Source organism: Macaca mulatta, chromosome Y, assembly GCF_049350105.2.
Source record: "Macaca mulatta isolate MMU2019108-1 chromosome Y, T2T-MMU8v2.0, whole genome shotgun sequence".
NCBI classification, from domain to species: Eukaryota; Metazoa; Chordata; class Mammalia; order Primates; family Cercopithecidae; genus Macaca; species Macaca mulatta.
The window spans coordinates 8555077-8572201 of NC_133427.1; positions in this window are offsets into that span (position 1 = coordinate 8555077).

The window sequence follows — 17125 nt, forward strand, 5'->3', positions numbered from 1 at the left end:
ACCAGAAGCTGAAACCCCACAAGGACTCTCTCAGGTCTAGACAAATACAGACCGAATTCCATGCTTCCTCCCTGAGGATGCTGTACTCTCAGGGGCATTCCAAAGGACCTATCCTGTACTGTGTGCACACGGGAGGCCAACTGCCATGGTTGCCAATTCGATGGCCCGTGTGCACTGCCTTGCTGGCGCAGAGGCTCCCGCAAGTGCAGCACTGGCTGTGTGCCTGCTAGCGGGGTACTGGAAGCCAAGGGCCTTGGCCTCCGATTCCAGGGTTACTGTGCGCAGCGAACCCTGCTGGGTCTCTGGGCCCCATGGCAAATGCAGAGGGCTGTGGTCTCTGCAGGCTCCCCAGGAACCCTGTATCCGCGTAGGTGTGGGACACGGTTTTCAGTCTAGGGGTGCCATGGTTGTGAGATGGGCAGTTCAGGCCTTAGTCTGTGAGAGCCTCAAGGAGGGCACAGTGTTAAGGCGAGGCTCTGCAGGAGAGGGCGGTCTGGGGAGGCTACCCTGGGGGAGGAGGTATGCCAGTGGGGGATGACATCATGGCAGAGATGGAGGTGGTGGCCAAGGAAGAGGCCAATGTGGAGAGGCAGCAGGTGGACCAGCAGGCACAGTCAGGCCCTGGCCCTAGTACGCTCCGGCCGGCAACAGACTCACTGGACATCCTTCACTTGGAGCTAGGCTCGTGAATGCCCCAGGCCGCAGCGCATCCCCGGCTTCTGGGCCAGAGCTGTATCCTTACAGCTGTCAATTCAGGATGACTGGCAGCAGTGGGTGGGCGCCGAGCTCCCGGGAGCAGGGTTGGAGGAAACAAGGCGGTAGGCACCGGGAGTCAACCAGGATTCGGAGCATGGGGGACAACGAGAGGAACCAAGGACAGGCTTATGCAGATAGAAGGGCAGTTAAATTGCATGTGCCTTAAGGGCACGTGGTAAGGATAGGAAGCCAAGTACAGCACTCACAAGGGAGAATAGCAGCTCAAAGGACCCGTCATAAACAGCAGGAAGTTGAAGGACACTTCACTGGGAAAATCCCTGGAGGAAGGGGTGTCTGCATGCCCATGCCAGCCATGGAACTATCCCTGCTCTCCGTGGCTGTGTCCAGCAGACTTACCCCAGAAACACAAGGTTTACCATGCACCGGGCTGCTGTCCTCTGCAAGACAGGCATCAGCTCCCCAGACATGATTTTTTCCTCTGCCAGCACTGTAGCCAAAGATGTTTAGGCCCTGACTACATGTAACCTCGGTTGAACCCACACGAGCCCCATGGGGAGAGGCAGGCACAGCCCTTCAGCTACTTCTACTCACAGCTGTTCCCTCGGGGGGGGACACGCCCACTCCTCAGGGAGATCAGGAGAAGAGGACACCGCACACCCGGACAGCAGCATAGCCTGTCCAGTACCCAGCACTCGAGGACCTCCTGCAGCTCAGGAACCCTGAGCAAGTAGCCGCCTCACACCACAACACCCCGCCCGCAACCCCCTCCCCTCTTCTTCTGTGCCTGCCCCTCCTCAGAGCAGGCTACCTGGTCCTGCCTCCACCCGCCGCCAAGACCACTACAGTCATGATAGTGCCTCCCAACGCCAGAGAGAGACAGAGGACTAGGAAGGGAGGGTACCAGACCAAAAGCCTGGGGGGTAGCCCTGCCCCACACTCTCTGTGCTCTTGCGAATTTGCAGGGTGTTTCCCTGCACGCCCACCCAATCATCTGGCGTCTCCTTGACCAGCGTCAGATTGTGCGGCAGACCCAGATATTGGTTAGCATCACAAATGATGAAGTCCTGCTAAGCTACACGATGGATTTGCAGGTCAGGCTAAGGAGCCTGGGTCTGCGGAGGGGTTCGGTGTCTGGGTCAGGTTGAGGTACCCCTGGGACCTGGGGGGGTTTCAGCGGGAGAGCTGGGAAGGGGAAACCCATGCTTCACCCCAAGGTAGAAGGTCACCTCAGCCCAGCTACATGAAATGGTCTTTTGGGTCGGTCCTGTTTATCCTTCTTGGTCAGGTAGGGGGAGGAACTCAGCCATCCGGGGTTTCGGCGGCAAGATGAAGTTTTCCTTTTGTCACAATCTTTACTTCCACAATGAGGTGATCATTCAGGAGTATTGCATTGGCATCCTCAGTAAGGACTGGCTCCAAACATGGTAGGGGAACTGGTGCGTGGGCGGGTAGGTCTGTCATGAACCTTTCTGACTCCTCTCTCTCCAGGATACAGGATGTCTCATTCCACTGCAGTCCAGTGGTTGTGGGATCATGAAGGTCAAGCCTCCAGCTGCACGCAGTACACCTCCTACCTGAGCTTCTTCAGCCGGTTGGCTGACGATGACTGCCCAGGTTCTGGCAGGATTGCTGAAGTGGGCGCCACAGTGGGACATCATGGGAAAGAACCTTGGGGTCATTCCTTGGCCTCTGGGGAATTGGCTTTGAGCCATGATCTGCCTTGTCCTGTGCCCACTTCTGCAGTCCCCCAGATCATTGGTCAGAGCCTGCCACACTCAGGATGCCAGTTAAGGTGTAGGTCTTCCATGTCAACAATTCCAAAGGGCTCACAGTCCATGTGTGCCAGGCTCAATCCCCTACAGTACTTCCCAAGGGAGGGAGGCCATTAGAGAGGGAACAGAGAGGAGGCCAGGTTAGCAGTCTAGGGCTGGGGAATGAGAGGTCTTTGTTTCCTGGAGTTGTGCCCCACAGGGAGATGATTGCAGGGAGCAATCCCAGGCCATCCATGGGCTGGCAGAGAAAATGGCCATCAGGGAACTGTAAAACCCTCCTTTCAGGATTCGGGCACCTTAAGCCACCTAAGAGTCATAAGTGTCTAAGGTAAGTGGGTGAGAAGCAAGGCTCAAGAGATAGCTATCTCATCATCCCTTGCCATTTCCCTTCCCTGCCCTGAGGCCGGCTACCATTTGAGGCTCAGTTTGGGCTCAACCAGGGTGCTCTCACCCTCTGCACAGATGGTCCCCTGAGGCCTGCGTCTACGTCCTCCCAAAATGGCTCTCTGAGGCCCATCATTTTCTGTTACAATGACCCAAGACTCCCCTGACATGCTTTCTCCCCTCTGCCATCATCACTCACACTGTCCTGTCCCCTGAGACAAGAGAAGCCACTACTCAGGGAATCTGGAGGACCACACTGGGCTCACACGGGAGGAAGTGTGAAGAGACTGCAAAATGATTGGGACCTTCGGTGTTTGTCCAGCGAGGGAACCCGGCTAGGATTTTAGGCCCACCTGAGTAGTGGTATGGACACCCAGTGTTACTTATCATGATAAAGACCTGCTTTGTCACATCCCCTAATATTAATATGGAAGTTATTTTCTTAGAATAGTGAAACTATGAGTACGAAGAAATAGTGTTTGTTCAGATTTGTATGGAAATGCTGCCGACATGTCCATTTTCCATTATAATTCTTATGTGAGACTTGAAGTGTTTATTGAGTTTTAAGATATATTTTGATTGTTCTGCTCCTGGCAAATTTTATGGTCATGTTTGCAACGTAGAGACATGGAATTCAGACAGTTTTTGAATGACTTTCAGTTTCTTTTAGAGTACTTACTTGTAAATTTTGATTTTTTCCCCCCTTGATTCTCTTCAGCTTATTATTTGAACTTTATATGCAAGCTGATAGATTTGTTTTCTTATTTCCTTTTGTGGAACTTTTGTTTTAAAGTACATTTTTTTTTTCTTCTGTTAGATATGTGAGTTTGACTGTGAGTACTTTTTCTAGTACAAATTTTTTATTTTCGTGTGTGTGTGTGTGTGTGTGTGTGTGTGTGTGTGTGTGTGTGTGTTTTGAGAAGGATTCTCGCCCTGTCACCAAGGTTGGAGTGAAGTGGCAGGATCTTGGCTCACCTCATCCTCCGCCTGCCAGCTTCAAGTAATTCCCCTGCCTCAGCCTCCTGAGGAGCTGGGATTACAGGTACATGTCACCATGTCCAACTAATTTTTGTATTTTTCATCAAGACTGGGTTTCACCATATTTGCCAGGCTATTCTCGAACTACTGACCTCAAGTGATCCACACACCTTGGCCTGCTAAAATGCTGGGCTCAGAGGCGTGGGCCACCCTGCCCAGTCTCAATTATTTGTTTATGTTTTTGAAGCTTTCCTCTGTTGTCTTCATGGACACATATTTTAGAGTTATTGAAATAATATATTTTATTTATTTAGTCAATACTTTTTGTAGAATTTTAAAAGTAATGTATTTATTCACTAAATACAGTATTGTGATAGGTTAAACCTTGTGTATTATTCTCATTCTTTCATAAATTGTTCAAGAACTCTGATCCTGTTTTTCCCCTGCCTGAGGAGAACATGCAGATGGTCACAAAAAGTTGTGTGAGTGAGTGGATATGAAAATATAATTTGAAGGCCAGGTGAGGCTTCAAATACCAGATTACCAGATGTCAGAAGTTCAAGACCAGCGTGGTCAACAGGTGACACCCCATCTCTAGTAAATTTTCAAAAATTAGCTGGGCACGGTGGCAGGTGCTTGTAATCCCAGCTACTTGGGAGGCTGAGGCAGAAGAATCGGTAGAATCCGGGAGGCAGAGGTTGTGGTGAGCCAAGATTGCAGGACTGCACTCCAGCCTGGGTCACAGGAGCAAAACATTGTCTCCACTGCCCCACCACCACTGCAAAAAGTGCTAAAGTTATAAAATTTTCCTAAAAGCCAGCATAATTTTAATTTTATTGTAGTCATCATGGTCAGACGTTGTTTATTTTGGAGAAGTCATTACAGAAATCTGAAAAATCAAAACCTGAAGAGAATACTTAAATAAACCACACTCCTGATGCCCAAATCTGAAAAAGCAAAGGTGTTTCTGATATAACAGTCCAAATTCTGCATTTCTTCTCTATTGGGCAGTATAATATTGCACATATGAAAAACAAATGCAGTGTTCAATAAAAAGCATTGGAATTAAGAGGATTCACTGCTTAGTGAGTTAAAATGACACACAAATAGAGAAGAAAAGAAAGACAATGATAGAAAATATGTTGTCTACTGATTTAATTCAGAATAACTTTCACTTTCAGCTATTACCATTAAATAGTACCATTACAATAATATAATTTTGAATATTGACTTCTAACATGTGAGTGGTTTTTGTTTTGTATAGTTGGAAATCCAATCAAAAATTCTTTATACATTTTATTTTGTCATAAATTTGCTAACAGCTAGGTAGGTAAATGCTAGTTGCCTGAATACCTCTCACTGAGTAGTTTGTCTTTCCCACTAATTTTAATATGAACTTGGTGTGTATTTTGTTGGCATCTTTACTAAATCTGTAGGTGTTGAAGTTGTTCAGGTCTCAGTCATGGATTCTTTTGGATTTCCTCAAGGCTAAAATACACTTTCTATGCTGAGTATTAACAAATTCCCAACTTCAGACCATATCTTTATTCTGACCTTCAGACTTCAGAAACCCGACTGTATGCCTTACATCTCCACATACCAAAACCAGACCTTCATTTCATCCCCCAAACATGTTTCCTCCTATAGTATTCCACTATTTCAAAAATTCACAGTACCAAATACCCTGTATTTCAAGCTAAAAATGTAGAGGATGATCCTTGAGGCAGCCTTTTCTCAATGACTCTTCCTCATTGACATCCAACCCTTCACAGGTTGTGTGTCCCTTATGAGAATTATATAGTCTTAGTAAATAAAGACTGGCCCCTAAGGAACCTTCAATCATCCACTTTTTTTTTTCAATTCATGTCAGTTTCTTTACAGAACAGCTGGAGCTCTGCAATGTCAATGTTGGAGGAAGTACCATTCTCTGCTAGTATTAATATTTTATTTATCAAGAGATAAATGTTCCTTGAAAATGACCACACAAAGCTATACTAAGTAACACAATTAAATGATGTCGTTGTTTTACAGAAAAGTACAAGGCAAATAGAATCAATTGTTATTATATGATCTTTATAACTACACACACAGGTACTAGAAATTTTAGACCCCAATTCATGCAACTGAAATTTGGGTCTCAAAATAATTAACTTCTCTTAAAGTCTAATTTTGGATTACAAAACTACCTCTTTCCACAATATTGTGCTGACTCCCTTTAAGAACCAGCTGGGGAATTATTAAGAATTAAAAAACATCATTTTCTTCAACATCTCCTAGCTGAGCCAAAATCTAAATTTTCTGTGGAGATGTTGTTATGTACAATTTCACCAAAACTTTTACAACTTTAACCACAGTTATGCTTCAGTGACCTGCCTGTTCATCCAATACCTGCACACCTGCTTTAGCACAGAAAAATTTAGAAGTTAATACAAGTATTAACTGTTATCATTATAGACAATGACATCTGAAGACACTTTCCAATCTTCCTTTATCATATAAAATTCAAAATGTCAGTACAGTGTCCATATTGTCAATGTAATCTTAGTAGCAGTGGATCATTTACAGAAGGTAATTTTGCCACAGTGGTAAAACATTTTTGTTAAATACTGCTATTTTATAGCTATACATAGCATTAACTCACACATAGTGCATAGCTAGAAATATGAACCTAAAGAAAATTTTCAGAAGTAAGTTTCATAGTTTTTGCAAATTGCAAAGCTAATAGGTTAATTACAACTGTGAAGTGCTAGATAGATGGAGTAATATTTACCAAGAATGAAAAAGAAGATGGGGGCAATAGGGGCATATGACTTGAGAAGGCTGGAGTTAGGAAAAGATAACGTATTTATTCCTGACTCCTGGCTTGTTCTTTGTTTGAAGGTTTTTTTTTTGTTTTTTTTTTTCTTTTGTTTTTGTTTGGTTCTGTTTTTGTTGTTGTTTTCTGTGTTGTTGTTGTTGTTGTTGTTGTTGTTTTACTTTCTCTTACCTGTCAGACCAGAGTTTCACAAATATCCCCAAATAATTATGTGGGTCATAAAATATATATCTAGATACTTCTAGCTATTTTCCTTAAAATCCTGGTTCAGTCATCTGAAATGAGACCTGGAGAACCAGTAATTCTCACAAGTATGCTAAGTGATTATTACCACAATGACAACTGTGAAATATTTAGAAAACCATCTAGGAGCTAGGTAATCAACATTTAATAACTGGTTCTTACTGTAACAGCGAAGGATTTTGTTGAAATGACTATTTAAACACAAGTTTTATTAAAAAGAATTGAACACTTCAGGGCTTTCTAATTAGTATCTTTAAAGTATGTTTTGCTAAAGTTGCAAAATTATTTTTTCATTTGAAGTTAGCATTATGGGCACAAAGGATGTCTGAATTAGCTTTCTGAAAATCTTCAGATCATAAATTCTTAAAATTATCTTGGGTGTTTATAAAACTACAAAAAATCACTAAGAAAAATATAAATAAAAATACCAGTATCCAAAATAATCAAAATAACTGTTACAAATATACAAGAAACCATATATACAATTTAGCCCAGTAAAAGAAAGTAGTACAGGTAAATTGTTAGATCCCTTTTAGAAAAGAAGGAAGTCAAATGACGAAGGAAAAATGGCTAGATGCTTGAGCTCATTAGTAATCCAGGTACATAAATCAAAACCACATTAGGTTCCAATTTTCATTCATTAGTTTGGCAACTATTAAATAATAATACTGAGTGTAGTCAATAATGTAAGGAATGGTAATTTTTTTCCACCAATTCACAGGACAATCTAGTGATATTTGGTAAAATTTGAGTGACCAAAACCTTTATTGTTCCAATGGAAACTTTTTGTAGGATAAAAGAGTACTAACATATTCAAAATCATTTATTATTTAACTTGTTATTTTGTTAATTTATTATTTATTTCCTTACAGGTAAATTGTTTTTGCTATATCGATGGATCTATGAAATAATTATCTTTCAACTAATTTTGAAAATGAAATCCTTTCAAAAATTGAAAACCACATATCTTGAAGCAAAATAGAAAAATAACTACATTTACTATTTAAATATTAGAAATAGTAGGCAGAATAATGATTCTGGAACGTATTTATGTAAATTAATCTGTTCCTTAACAATAATTATTCATAACTATTTTCTGGAAAATGCGTATCTTTTAATTTTACATTGATGTTTAAATAAAGTTATTTGCAAACTTTTCCAAAATTGCCTCTTCTCACCAATAAAAGTCATCAACAATGTTTAGCTTTTTAACTGAACATGACAAATCATTTATCACATTGTTCAATTTTTTTTTCTGGAACAACAAAATTTCAACAGCTTTATTTTGGTTCCAATAATTGATTAAAAATTCAAACCATTTTTTTTTGTTTAATTTTCTGTTTGAAACATCTAAATGGCATTAATCAATTATTTTGGAATTTCTTCTGTAGCTAATGGAGCTAACATATTAACAACTACTTATACATATTTCTTAACTGCAGAAAAATTAGAATTAAAAATATACATAATTGATTTAAAAAATTAGTAATTTGATGTAAATAAAAAGCTAGGCATCTCAGAATTATGTGCTTAATTCTTTTCCAAATTCACATATTAAACCTATGAAAAGGTCATCTTCAGGCATAGTGTTCTTAATGTAACTAAGTATTACCTTCTGAAATAGCAGCTGATTTTTCCCCTCTGCCCTCTATATTCAGGATATTACTTTTAGCTTGTGGTCCCAATATCGACTACAAGGCTTTACGATCTTTATGATTACACCATGTATTTATTGACACTTTTCAACCCATAATTTGATAGAAGGGAAATTGAATAGTTTTTAGTTAAACATGTACTTGCATTTGTTAGGTCATTGCTGCTGAAACAGATTCTTTAAAAAATAGTCATTAGCAAACAGCCCAGAAATAAATAGTTGTAGGTATACGAAAAATGACAAAATCACTGTGGCCAGACCAATTAATACTCTCTGTGTGCTCAGCTTCTATTTCCAGCACATAATTACATATATCTAGCATACTATTTCCTTCACTTTCCCCAAACCCGTCATATGATGATCTGGGAGTGTCATTAAGTGGACCACACAGGAAAAAAAAACAACAAAAAACGATGTCAAATACTTCTCCCATCACCAGGCAAGATTGGAAGAAACTACCCATCCCCAGCCACTACTGAGTCAGTGGATATTGATTATCACCCACTGTGCTGCATACTGTCCGTGAAGAAGTAGCAGAATCTATATTTTGTGTGAACTGCGTTAGGAAAATAAAGTTAAATTTTCAGATTTATCACCCTACTAAAGTCATCATTGTTAACATTTTATTTTTTCTCACGTACTGATAGAGGCCTGACAATAGCTATAATTATTAAACAAAATGAACATTTAACACACACATGCTGGTTCTAATCAATGTAACTTATAATAATACTTTATTAAAAATGAAAAAATCTAAGACAAGTGCTAAGCCAATTAGCATGGATCAACAATAGTAATAAAGTGGTAGTACAGGGAGCTAATGAGAATATTTCATCCCCTCAAAGTTAAAACTGTACACACACTGCAGTCCAGCCATTCTTTTAGTGTATTCATTAGAAACCCTCACACAAGTGTACCTAGAGGCATAGGGAAGGTTTTTCACTGTAGTATTCCAATAAAGACATCATGGAATGTGAGAATTCAGTAGACTGAGAACTATGCCATCAATAATGGCAGCTCTGAACAAGAATGTTAACAAAGAATATGTGAAATAATACAGACCTTAGAATATTCACATACACACTGAAAATTTAGAAAACACTAGTATTATTTACAAATAAATATTTTAATAAATTTAAAAAATATGAAGGTAATAGCAAGTTCATGATAATGGCACCTCCAGAAATGGAAGAAAGGAAATGAACCTGAGGGCGTATATTCCAATTACAACCAGAGGTAATGTAAATACAAAAAGGAATATATTAATAACTTATTTTTAAGTGGAGTTAGTTGGTATTTTTATATTATTTTGTATTTGTATACATTTTTAAAATTTTACTCAAAAACAAAATAATTTTATAATGAACAATATACTCTTTACATTGGAATCATCTTATGAAGTAATTGTTTTAAAACTTCCCTGTCCCCATTGCCACCTCCAAGGAACTAAAACAATTAAAAATTAAAAGGTGGTATTTTTAAAAGAAAAACATTTTACAAGTATTAAATAAAATATGTTACCAGCACATCACATTTTTTGACCGATTATCTATGTAAAATCATATAGTAGGAGAAGAGAGAAGGACATAGGCAGAATTTCACGTATGAGTAGAGGCAATAATTGTATGTTTATTTAAAATATCTTCTTAAGACATACTAGTGGCCAAGAATCATAACGAAAGTACTCAAGATCACTGATCATCAGAGAAATCCAAATCATAATCACAAGATACCATCTCATACCCAGTCAGAATGACGATTACTATTAAAAAACCAAAATAATAATAACAATAATAATGTATGTGGGCAAGGCTTCAGGGGAAAAGGAACTCACATACTCGTGGTGAGAATGTTCAGTCACAGTAGAAAGCAGTTTGGGGATTTCTAAAATAACTAATAATAGAACTACCATTCCATCCAGCAATTCTATTACTGTGTATACGTTCAAAGGAAAATAAATCATTAAAGCTACCAAAAAGACATGCGAATTCTCACATTCATCACCATAGCGAAGACATTGAGTCAACCTAGGAGCCTGTCCATGGTGGATGGGATAAAGAAAATGTGGTATATATGAACTCTGGAATTGTACACAGTCATAAAAAGAACAAAATGATGTCCTTTGCAGAAACATGGGTGTAGCTGGAGGTCATTAATCTAAACAAATTGACAAGGAAACAGAAAATCAAATATAGAATATTCTCACTTACGAATAGGAACTAAAACTTGGGTGCACACAGAAATAAAGATAGGAACATTAGACACCGAGGACTCCAAAGTGAGGACAGAGGGAGAGGGGCATGGGCTGAAAACCTTCCTATTGGTTGCAAGGTTCCCTATCTAGGTGATGGGATCAATAGAAGACTAAACGTCGGCATCATGCAACATACCTTTGTAACAAGGCTGCACATGTACTCTCTGAATCTATAATAAAAATGAAAATAAAAATAAAATGAGATTTTTTTCTATAATGTAATGCCTTACATTATAGAATTAACATTATTGCAGTGATACATAACTGAAACATGGTAATAAAATCTATATAAGCTTTATGTAACAGTGGATAGTCTCCTGACTGTCTTTAAAATTATAAAAATGGGATGGTTACCTTTATGCAAATCAACTAGACTTCAGTTGCACTCATTAAGGGAGCAACAGCTGAGTTAATCAAGTGATCATAAACAAATTAAAATTTATGTGAAAATTCTACCTTATTATATTGCCTTCAAAATCATATCCCAAATTTTCTTCTATTTTGAGAAACATCACTCTACATGTATATAGCACAAAGATTGCTTTTGCAGATTAGCATGATTTTAATAGAGCAAATTTCATCTTCAAATTTCATAAGCACTTTCCAATACATAAAACCCTGTTAGAAAAAACTGTCAATCTGGCTAGACACACTTTCAAAGAGCCTATCAGGTTACAAATCACTTATGCCTCACTCTTATGTTACCATGATAGTGCATAGCACTTACATAGTGTTTCTTAGCTTGAAAGAGCCTAGGAACTTTAACTAATTAATCCCTTAAAGAGATCATTTAACTGTATAATTCATACTTGCTTAAATGTAATTCAGCATAAATGCCATGTTGTGTTTTCCTAGCTTTCTATTTTAGTCTTCAGATAAATATTTACGTGTGAATATATCATGCATAGGAATCTATTACAAATACAATTATGCAGACTGCACTCTGTCTGCCACTAAAAGTTAACAGATGCGTATACATCCAACACATAAAATACATGTGGTACATTCTGCTGTATTTTCTTTTCTTATTCATTTCATATCTCATTTTCAGGTATTTCAGAGTGGACTTCTCAGATTTGCATGGCTAAAACTTTTTAAATGAAGAATATACAATTCTCTCGTTAATTTTTATAATTACTTTAGTTTTCTGGAAAGTGTATTAAAACTAAATGTTTATAGTTATGCTGAATATAAAAGAATATCGTATGTGAATGTTTCACCCCAATGAAAGAATATTTATTCTATTTATTATATTCTAGTAGGATTTCCTTCTCTGCAGGTAGCTGGCTACAGAGGTCTACCAAAAGAAATCTATTTCTGCAGTAAATACCAACACTGGGTAACTCAGGAAAGCACTCCTTCAGTCTGTAAAGCACAATACATCTTTTCCCTGAGCAGAATAAATTCTTATTCAGTTTTACTCTTAAACTAAAATTCCAATAAAAGTTAATCATTTTCCTTTTTATTACAAAGAAAATCTGGTTACTTTCTAATTACTTGCCTGAAATCTATTCTCTATAACTATCTAAAATTACATAGACATAAACACATGCATACAAAAGAAACAGTACAACTGGAAGACCAACCAATGTGTACAAGTTTTCTGTTTTAAAAAACTTTCTACTGTACTATTTGCATTAAGATTATAGTTGTCATTCAATCAATGACCTATTTTAAATTAGTGCCTAGGACATCATGGAGAAAGTGTGTACAAGGCAAGAAACATTTCCCTATGTGTATACTTTATTTGTAAATACATTTATACTGTGTAGGTAAAATGGTTAACTTTGTTGCCAAAGACTGGTACTGGCTAAAGTTTTCTTAATATATTCTTCTTCAATTTTTTCCAGAATATTTTGAAATATTGTTCATAAATTTACTCTAATTTCATCTGGGAATAGATGGTCAAAGGAAAATGGAGAAAATTGTTTTTTTCCCTATAAGTTTATCATCCTCTGAGTATCAAACTTGTCATGAAAGGACAGATGCATCCCCTGCTCTTACTTTAGGACCAGACTTTCCACCAATAGATTATAAATGTGAAAATACCAGCCTACTTAAAGCCACTGTTCTGCAGAAAATACTATTACAGTCTGAGATTGAACCCAAAGGATTGGCCTTGGGAACTTTGAGACTCTGGTCAACTAATTTCTAAGCTTATTTCCAGGGATGTTCTCTGTTGCAAGAGTTATTGACTCTTTAGTCAAACACTCTATCATGGAATATCTAACCTAGTGGGCCATTTGGTTATGAGATGGTAAAATATAATAAAAATATTCCTGGAATGCAGATAGCCAGAATTATAGGTCTTCAAGGAAAAGTACTCTCAGTAATAATGTGAAAGTTTGTCTGAATTCCCATTTCCACATTATGATAATTATGACACATTATGTAGAATTTCTGTAAATTACTTCTGGTTTGAAAATATTTACTCTTGAATGTGGATTTATCTTTAAAAATAATATTGTTTCATAGGACCATTTGCATGTATAAATTATGCAACATTTTATGGGAGCTCATACATGGACATCTCATACAAAGCAAATGATGAGACAGATGTTTGAGATGCATTAGGGTAGATGAAGAAGTACTGTTACTATTCTCTGGGTCTCTAATTTCCAATAAGACAAACCTCAAAATAATCACAAATAAGAGTCTAAAAAGAATCACTCAATCTCTTGTGTCCAATTGTTGTTTTGTATCCTGTAAACCCTTTATGCTATATCTGACTTAAAATGTATTAAAGATTAGATGTTGGTCTTTAGGACACCAAGTGGAGGCAGGGCGACACATGCAGTTGTTGCCTGGGGGATCTTATCTAAAGAAAGAAGTCAGCAACAGGCAGCTGAATGGGCAGTGGGCCAGTGCCAGGTGTTTAGCTGGGACTTGTTATAAGTTTCTCAGAAATTCTCACAAGTATTTGAGGGAAATGAAACTGGTTTACCAATGCTCTTTTAAAAAATCAGCTAAAGAACATCCTATAGTGTCCTGAGGAGAAAAACGAGCAAAGCACATAATTTGAGACAGCAAAGATACTAGGTGACTGCAGGAACATAGAAAATCTCAGGTAGCTATTTCACATGACTAGCAAAAATACACTATTAAAATGGCTGCATAAACTAGGAGTTGATAACACTGAAGAAAACCAGGGTGTGGGCAAAGGGGGCTGGGAACAACTGGACTCAACATGGTGTTGAATTCAGCTAGGTTTCACCTTGGAGAAGATAGCAAAAAAGTCACTGCTACTACCGTGTAGCAGAGCGATTGATCAAAGGCAAGCAACTGCTTAACTATGGCTGGTTCACATATGAAAAATAGAAATTCCTTACTTACTTTTTCTGTTATATGAAGTAAAAACATTCCTTACTGATACAACATTTCATTTTCTTCCTTATTCTCTACAATTTCTTTTCTTCTCACATTACTTATAGTTTGTAACTTATTTTGTCAAATATATGCAATGAGGTAACACTGCAGTATTATAGAAAGCACACTGCATGGGAAACAGACTCATTGAAATGGGAAAAGGACCCTAATCCCCTTCTCCGCTGGGCGTGCAATGAAGACCGGTTGTGGGGCTCCAATCCCAGGCAGCGTCCAAGGGTGAATATTTATAGCTCCTGAATTCCCAGCGGGCATGTGTTACATGGTCCATACGTAGGTGGCTTGTGTTAGTCAGCTCCATCAGACACTCTGCCTTACTGGAAAGAGAGGCTTTCTGGATCCCGGTATTTCTTGCCTTCGTGTACTTGAAGAATTGGCTCACACATGGGCTTGGGGAGTAAGTACAAGGTTTCATTAAGTAGAAGGTGTCAGCAAATAGATGGGGACCCAGAAGGCAGATGCAGTGGGAAGGTGGTTTTCCCTTGGAATGGGACAGGTCAGCATTCTCCTCCCACAGTCTCACGGAACTCCGTGTTCTTCTGCAGTGAATGGCCTGCCGCCTCCGTCCTTGTGCTCTCCTTCCTCTGGTGTCTTCTCAAGGTCCAGTTGCTGTTTCTATTCTGCTGATGGTTACTCTAGACATCCAGCTGCTGTGTCACTGCCTGCTAGGGCCTCGAGGTTTCTTATATCACAGGATGGAGGTGTGGCAGGCCAGGGTGGTCTTGAGAAATGCAACATTTGGGCAAGAAAACAGAAGTGCGTGTCCTCACCTAGGTCAGTAAGCACAGGCCTGACGGTGGAGCCCTTGCCAAGGACCATGCCCTGCTCTACCCAGCACTTCCCTGCCCCACTTCCACATCAGTTTTTTGTTTTTTTGTTTTTTTGTTTTTTTTTTTTTTTTTGAGGCGGAGTCTCGCTCTGTTGCCCAGGCTGGAGTGCAGTGGCGCGATCTCGGCTCACTGCAAGCTCCGCCTCCCGGGTTCACGCCATTCTCCTGCCTCAGCCTCCCGAGTAGCTGGGACTACAGGCGCCCACCACCGCGCCCGGCTAATTTTTTGTATTTTTAGTAGAGACGGGGTTTCACCGTGGTCTCGATCTCCACATCAGTTTTTTTAATTTAAATCTCCAAAAATAGTACCCAAATCCTTTAGAGAAGACAACTGGAGAAAACGGCATTAGAAGAGCCAGTCTAGGATTAGGGTCATTACATGGAAAATGGAAACACAGACAGCATGTTCTGCTGGCCATGGAATCACTGAGGAAATATATCCCCTGCTGAGAAGGAGAGGGACACAAACTGGCTTCTCTCATCTTCTTGCTCTCTAATCTCTGCAGCATCATCCCTTGACAGAACTGAAACAGGAAGTAATTTTTATGGGAGCCTAGGAACCAGGCCTCGCAGTGACCAGGCCTCTGTATTACAGAAGAGGTGATTGATGTACCTGTTGGCATATAAACCCAGGAGCACAAACAAAGGAACATCAGAGAAAAATATAATATCAAAGGATCAAGAGAGGAGGAATCTCAGGAATGATTTATGCATGATATTTGTGAAAAAAACAAAAAAGTAAAACAGAGCTTATGAGGTAGTAAACAAAACAAGAATATAGCGAGCAACAGGCAAAATTGTAGTCAAGGGTATTTAGCTTTCCTTTATAGGATTTTGAAAATCCCTTCCAGAATCCTTTTCCAGTATCTTCTATTCATGAATTCATGCAAGAAATATTTATTGAGCTAGTATGGTCTAAGAATTGGGCAGATGGCATCATATGCACTGTAAGTAATTCTTTTCTTTTTCTTTCTTTCTTTTTTCTTTTGAGACAGAGTCTTACTCTGTTGCCCAGGCTGGAGTGCAGTGACACGATCTCAGCTCACTGCAAGCTCTACCTCCTGGGTTCATGTCATTCTCCTGCCTCAGCCTCCCAAGTAGCTGGGACTACAGGCACCTGCCATCACACCTGGCTAATTTTTGTATTTTTAGTAGAACGGGGTTTCACCACATTAGCAAGAATGGTCTTGATCTCCTGACCTTGTGATCCGCCCACCTTAGCCTCCCAAAGTACTGGGATTACAGGTATGAGACATCACAGCCCAGCCTATGCACTGTTAGTACTTCTGTTATTAATAGAAATAATGTTTCTTTTCTCCCACAATGTTTTTCCGTCAAATATTTTTTGAGGAAATTCATATTCTTACAGATCCAGTAGATTGTTCCTGCCCTAAGAAGGTTCCCAAAACCCATCTAAACCCAGTTAAGAACATCCTTCCTCTCCAACTAAGTTACTAAATTTTATATATTGTAACACTTGTCATGGTACATTGCAATTATTGTTCTTCTTTTCCTTCTCCAATTAAGCTATGAATGTTTTGAAGGAAAACGCTATAAACACAATGGTTTGACATTTGTCAGTATTTATTTTACAAAAGATTATTAGATATTTATATATAATATTCTAACATATTTATCCTGATTTTTGGAAAACAATATAAACAATTATCTCTGTACATTCCCCATGAACTGCTCAATATTAAACAATGTCTATGCTTTTGTAGCAATTACAGAAACTCCCAGAAAACACCTCAAAGTGTTTTTCTTTTGTTTTGTTTTATTGTATTACTTTTTAGACACAAAATCTTGCCTGTGGGCCAGGGTGGAATGCAGTGTGCCATGACTGCTCACTCCAACCTTGAACTTCTGAGTAACTAGAACAACAGATGAGTGCCACCATGCCCTGTTTAATTAATTAATTACTTTTGTAGAGTTAGGTCTTGCTACCTTATCTGTGCTGGTCTCCAACTCTGGGCTTGAAGCAGTCTTCCCTTCTCAGCCTCCCAAAAAGCTGGGATTCCAGGCATGAACCACTGGACTTCAAAGAGGAAATTTTAGATTTTAGAATACTGCAATATGTTAGACTTAAATTATT